The sequence below is a fragment of the Cannabis sativa genome, chromosome 1, assembly GCF_029168945.1.
Source record: "Cannabis sativa cultivar Pink pepper isolate KNU-18-1 chromosome 1, ASM2916894v1, whole genome shotgun sequence".
NCBI classification, from domain to species: Eukaryota; Viridiplantae; Streptophyta; class Magnoliopsida; order Rosales; family Cannabaceae; genus Cannabis; species Cannabis sativa.
This window is the reverse complement of record NC_083601.1, coordinates 73,781,767-73,788,764: the sequence shown is the minus strand read 5'-3', so window position 1 is coordinate 73,788,764 and position 6,998 is coordinate 73,781,767. Positions and strand designations below refer to the sequence as shown.

Below are 6,998 nucleotides of genomic sequence, written 5' to 3'. Positions count from 1 at the left end.
CCGGACCACAAAAACCTTAAAGATCTTATTAAAAAAAAACAAAACCTTAAAGATGAACACACACATGTACCTCAATTTCTTGAAAATAATTAATAATTAAGCAACCGTATGTATCAAATCCTTGTCGAGTAAAAAAGCTGCTAGATGGCCCTTAATTGATCGGGGTGTATAATTTCGGTCTAATATATATTTATATGTATCTAGATTTAAGAATAAAACTTTGAAAATTTGTAGGATATATATATATTTATATAAATAAAGTCGGAGAGAATTAATGAGAGATGACGATAAGTACATGGATTTTGGCTATATATATTTCCTAATTAAAATCTTATTCCTATTATTAAAACTATTATTACGTTTTTTAATAGATTAAAATTATTATTAATTATCATATTTTAAATTTTAAAAAAAATAATATAAGAAACTATTTAAAAATTTAAAACAACTCCCGCATAATAATTATAGAAAAATCTCCAAAAACATTTTATTTTTTTGTTAATATTACAAATATAAGAATAATCATAAACACGACAAACGATGCAAAAATTGTGGTAAGATATTGATAAATAACCAATATCTTACCCATAGATGTGAAATCTGATGTTGGCTACATAGGATGCAATTATAATCATAGGTAGAAGTATTCGTATAAGATTTTTCTTTTGAGTGTTCTTCTTTTCTTTCCTTTGTTTTTTTCTTTTTTTTTTTTTTTTTGTTGGATGATCTTGATGATATTGGACTATTGAGTTTATTAAACGATTATAAAGCAATCATTTTTGACCAGGATTGTAATCTATAGTACATGAAATTTATATTATATGCTCCAACAAATTAACAAACACAAGAGCTAAAAATAAGACAGACTCAAAACCACCATGAACTCAATCACAAATTTACATCCAGCAGAGTAAGAGAATAAGTATAGGCATTATCTTCCTTATTATAATCAAAGAGGCCAAAGTTTACTACCAAGTCAGGTCACGGACCAAACAATTAAGCACTTGGTACAACACACTATTGTTAAGTGAGATCAAATACTTATGCTTATCTCATAATTGTCAACTCCTACCCCTGCCACCCTGAATCCTAACCAATTGAGCTACGGAATAAAGAACTTGGAACAAACTTGATTTTCTAGTCTAATAAGTAACTATATATATGTATGTATATGTATATGTATATCTAAGTATACACATACATAAAAAGGATGCACGTTTAGGTTCTGGAAAATCCACACCCTCTTAAAGGATGGAACAAAGAGTTTTTGACATTTAAAAAAAAATTATTACCTCATAACCTTTTCTCCTTCCTTCACTTCACTTCTGAAAAAGCCTTGCCTCATGAGCATAAATGTCTCAAGTCAAGAAACACTTGCACAAAAATAAAAGACGCATAGTCATAGAAAGTCAGAATAGATTAAAATCCTATTCCTATTATTAAAACTATTATTACGTTTTTTAATAGATTAAAATTATTATTAATTATCATATTTTAAATTTAAAAAAAAAAAAAGATTTCTAGTACAGGTATGTTATTTTTCAATAGAAAAATTAGGGATATATCATGTTTACATTTTAAAACCCAAATCAAATTAATATACATTCCTAATTCACAAGCAAGAAAATCAGGGAAAAGAAACTTTGAGCGACTAAGAATATCAAAATGAAAGAAAAACTACTGTAAAAGGTCCAACTTGTTTAAATCCAGAATGAAAGTCTCAAATGTATACAACTTATTATTCTACAGTTTTATTAAAAGAAAGAACAAAAAAAAAACACTAAAATAGATTGGGGAGAGAGGAAAACATAAAACAAAATAGAAATGGTAAAAGAGACTACTCATTTCAAAATAAAAGGTACGTACCGAGATCCCTTTGGTCACCTGAAGAAGACAGAGAGAGATAAGGAGATGAGAGGCGGGCATGAAAGAAACGAGGAAATAGATGGTATCGAGATCCTGAGCCCACCCCATCGCCTCCACCATCGATACATAGATATACATATATGGATGCACTTTTTAAATGAATGCTTAGTATTAAAAAAAATATAAAATACTTATTTGAATTTTATTTTTTTTAATCTAAAATAGATATTTAATAAAATAATTTATGATTTTTTAAAAATTGTTCTTAATTGAATTTTGTTCTTTATGAAATATAAAATAATTTTCTTATTTAAATTTTATTTTTGAATCATCAATAAACAAATTTAAATTAAAAATATATATTTAATAAAATAGTATACGTATTTTTTTTAGATTGTTCTTAAAAAATATTTAATTATTAAGATATTTTTGAAAAAAAAAATATAGTAGTTTAATATGATTTTTTGATAATTAATTAATATTGTAATTAATAGTAATCAAAATAAATTATAATATTGTAATGATTTTGTTAGTGAATATGGTTATGCGGTTTTGTTAGTAATATTTTTTTTTGTTTATTATTAATTAATATAAATTATAAAAATAGAAGAAAGAAAGAGAAAAAAGAATTAATGTGGTTTACCTAGAAATATTTTTTATTTGAAGAATATGTTTATTAGTTTAAATTTATTTATTAAAAAATTAAATATTAACAAATATCTTTTTCAAATTTGAATTATCGTTGTTGAATTATAAATGATCTCTTAATTTTAGAAATTTAAAGTTTTAACTCTAAGCAATAAAATAACAATAAAAATTGAGCCTTATGTAAATTTCGTATAATGATAAGAATAATAAAAATAATATATATAAAAATCTAGACTTTACATATACATATTTTCAACCTTCCCAAATGTATTGCTTCAATAGGATGAATGTATAATTTACAAATACATATATTTCAACCTTCCCAAAATGTATTGCTTCAATAGGATTTTTAAAATTATATTCTCCTCTTTCACTTAATATTAATTTTAAGATTATTAATAGTGTCTGAGCTTTTCACAACAAAGTGATGGTTTAAAAATTTTGACGAACATTTTCATCCAAAATCATAGAATTAAAACAAAAAATTTACAGATAATAAAGTTATGAACACACAAAACCTAATTTTCATATCGTCGTCTCTTCTCCTCCTTTATTTTCACCTCTGTAATATTATTTTCTTTGGTGATTTACAGCAACTCCAAAAGGATTTGTATGAGGAAGACTCGAGTCTTCTACAAACGACATCATCATTACCAATATTATACATGGTGAGAATAATTTTCTAGAAGAAATTTGTGAGTTTGCCTTTGATTAAAATTATGAGTATGATATTATAAGTGGCAAAAGATAATAATTAAACGGAACTGCAAAGGCTTTCAACTGAAGAGCCCTAACAGATTTGAATCGCCTCCTCCCTCTCTCTTGTTTTATCGGCTGTCCACCATCTCTCCCATTCAAGAATTTATGCACAGAGTTTTTCGGCAAGCCTGAGGCAATGGTATAGACAATAAACTTGAGGACAAGATATTACCGAAGAGAAGACTATTGTATTGATCTCCTTGATTGATGCCAAAGTTTTTCTCATTCCCACATCAACGTCTTCTTCAGTGAGGGGTTCAATAGCAGTTGTCTGAGTGGTTCGGTTGGCTCAACGACGTCCTCTATTTCAAATTTTTGTTTTCATTTATTAATTTACTACTATTAGTTTAATTCCAATTAATATTTTTACGGGGTTAAAATTATAAAGAGTTCATTCCTTAATTAATTTTAATGTTGTGATCGTGTTTATGCGTTGAAACTAACTTATAAATTTTTCCGTTAGTCTTGTCTTTTGAGATGGTTCTTTAGTTTTGTCTTTTGACATGGTTTTTTAGTCTTTTCCTTTTAGTTTTTTCTGGTTCGAGTATTGTCTTTTGGCATGGATAGTGTAGCTTAGAATCATCATGGTGCTATAATAGAAGCATTCAAGAAGAGGAAGATCGGATGTGTTCAACCCGAAATTACTGAGATAATAGGCATTAAAGAAGCATTGAGTTGGATTACAACTCATTCGTGGGATAGAGTCATGTTGGAAATAGATAACTTGGTGTGTGTCCAAGCGATTAAGAGCGGTGCTTTATGCTTTCACAATTTGTGTTTTGTAAAACGATCTGTAAATGAGTTGGCTCATTGCTTGGCAAGAGACTCTTGTTTCTCTACAGGTCGTGTGCTTCAGTTGGAGGATTGTTCGTGCGTTCTATTATTTTGAACGAATTTATTAATTAATAAATCTTATGATTTTTATTAAAAAAAAAAAACACAAAAACAAAAAATTTACAGAAAAAATAATAATCCAAATCATAGAAAATATTCTTTCCCACAAATTAAATTTATAAAGTTTAAAGGTGAATAGATATAATATAGTTGAAATAAAAAAAAAAAAACATAAAATTGTATGAAACCCAAGATCATCGATATAATACTTCAAGTACATATAACATATAGGGGTGTTCGCGGTGCGGTTTTTGACCATTTTTTTAAACCAACCCGCACATGCGGTTTTTTTAATTTCCCAAACCACACCCGCATTGCGAAACTAAAAAACCGCAAAAACCGCACCGCAAAAAATGGTGTGGTGCAGTGCGGTTTTTGCGGTTTTGCGGTTTGAACTATTACAAAATGATTAAACTATCACAAATACAACAAAATTTGAGCAACACTTATCAAAAATACCATAAGTCTTCAAAATAAAAATGCAAAAAAATTAAGTTTCAACCATACAATAATTAGTCGACTTTGGGTTGGACATACCTAAATAAATATAAAAATTGGTATTTTTGTAATGTGCGGTGCGGTGCGGTTTGAACCGCATATTAACAATTCAAAACCGCAAACCGCACCGCACCGCGCGGTTTAGGAAAAATTCAAACCGCGACCGCACCGCGAAGAATTTCAAACCGCATTTTTTTTGCGGTGCGGTGTGGTGCGGGCGGTTTGAGCGGTTTGATGAACACCCCTAATAACATATATACATATCAGAAAATTTAAAAATACCATCATTTTTCTAGATGAAAATAAACTCACAAAAATTAAAAATCCTAAATTAAATTTATATGAAACAACTATAGTGTCCTTATATATTTCTTTATCTTTATATTTATCTTTATATCTTTATATTATATCTATTCTATATAAAATGTGTCTTTATAACAAAATTTGAAAAATTGTTGGGTGACTTTTCTTGTTAACGTTTTCTATTCCGAATAATAATAAATAAAAATTCTATAGTAACTATTTATAGAATAACAAGGAAATCGTTTGGTTGTATCAGAGCACTATTTACGAAATTGTTTGATTGTATTTAAAAAAACTTATTGAAGGAAATCGATCATTGATAAATATTGAGTTGAAAAAAATCAAAGGAAATCAACTAAATGTGGCGCTATGACTATCCAAATTGAAGAACGATTGTCGCTTTTCTTGCAACAACAATGGTGAAACTCAGAGTAAAGAAGAAATTGAAGCCGCCTAGAACGAGAACAATTGTGAAACTGAAGCTACCCGAAAAGATAATTGACTGAAAATGGCAGATTTTACAAATCAGATTGACAATCCCCAATCCCCACTCAGGTAAGAAACAAAAAATGATACAAGAAATGCCAAAGCGGTCATCTGCGGCAATCCATGCTTGATTTGTCATGTGGACCGAATTTTAGGGTTGAAAATCGATGTACCCAAAACAAACGAGGTTCAGAATTTTACAACTCGATGGAGACCCCAATTTCAACGTGAAAGACCCACCATTGTTAACTATCCTTTGGTGACTTTAGGACTTTGGGCATACCGAGGAAGAAGAAGAGATTGACTCCGAGCACGAGTCCAACCCCCAACCCAATTACATCTCTATAATTTTTTCTGCCTGAAGTATATTTTTTCAGAACTTTTTTATTAGTAGGTGCTTGGTATGTAATATTACAAGTGGATGCATAACGATATATGTTATAAACATTGAGTTTATTAATTTGTTTGTTTTAAAATTGATCATATCTATCTTGCATTTTAACGTATAGCTCTGATTATATGAATATCCCACTAAGCTCTTTGAGTGAGGGTTTGTTTTTGCAATAAAACTATATATGCTCTTGGGTTTACCGTGTTTAAGTTTAATAATGAAATTTTAGAAACTCGTATGTTAATTGTTATTTTGTGGGAATTGGGTTGGATATTTATTTACTATCTCACCTTCGGTTGTGTTGTGAATTCAACTCTTAAATTATTCAGCTATGTACTTTAAATCTGTATATATATCATTCAAATTTGGATTTGAACTTTTAATGTGTAATTTTATTAACTTGGCTTTGTTCTTAAGCAAACAAGGATGAAAAAACTTTACTTCGAAGGTTGCTCTTCTACACAGTAGGCATTTTGACATCCCTTTGGAGGTGGTGGTAAAAGAGCCAGTTAAGGATGATGATAGAGCTGTTCTGCTGGAGGAAGGAAAGCTCCAAGCAGCCTCTCCTAGAGCTCGGATATTGTCTTCGTCATCTTCTATTGTGAGGTGTGTTGAGGGAATTTGTTTTTGAAAATCTTGAGTGTGTGAAGTGGTTTTCACATTCTGTTATCTTATGTTGTTTGTAAAAATTTGCATTAAACATCACATTACTTTGGTTTTTCTTTGCTTGTTTTTCACTCCCTCTTATTCATACATAAAGTTGATTTCCATCTTACCACAATAAAAAATTTCTTGAAATTTTATCTTTATGAAGCGAACTGCAGCCGTAATGGTATAAGTAAAAAATACTCTTCTTTCCCCTAATGGTCAAGAATATTGAAAAGTAATTCAAGATAGATGATAAATATTTACTTACTGAAAGTAAAGTTCTAATCATTTTATTTTAAAAATTCTTAATTTCATACTTTCCTCTATTTACTTTTGGCCATTATAAATTATAAATTTCGTATCACAATAATTGAACTTAGTAATAACACCATGGTTTCGTACTTAAAGTGCATTTTACTTCTATTGTTAATTATGCATTTGTAAATGAAAAACTGTGTTTTTGCAAATGTCAGTTGTATATAAGAAAATATAAAAACTGTAAGCG

The 6,998-nt window shown here is 28.9% G+C and overlaps 1 long non-coding RNA gene across 1 annotated transcript; it reads right to left on the bottom strand.

Moving 5' to 3' along the window:
- Window positions 1–789: 789 nt before the first annotated feature.
- LOC133033715 (uncharacterized) lies at window positions 790–2,105 on the bottom strand. Its single transcript, XR_009685805.1, has 2 exons — window positions 1,867–2,105; window positions 790–1,373 (listed from the first exon to the last, which is right to left on the bottom strand). It is a non-coding gene; the product is annotated as an uncharacterized LOC133033715 (long non-coding RNA).
- Between the last annotated feature and the right edge of the window lie 4,893 nt (window positions 2,106–6,998).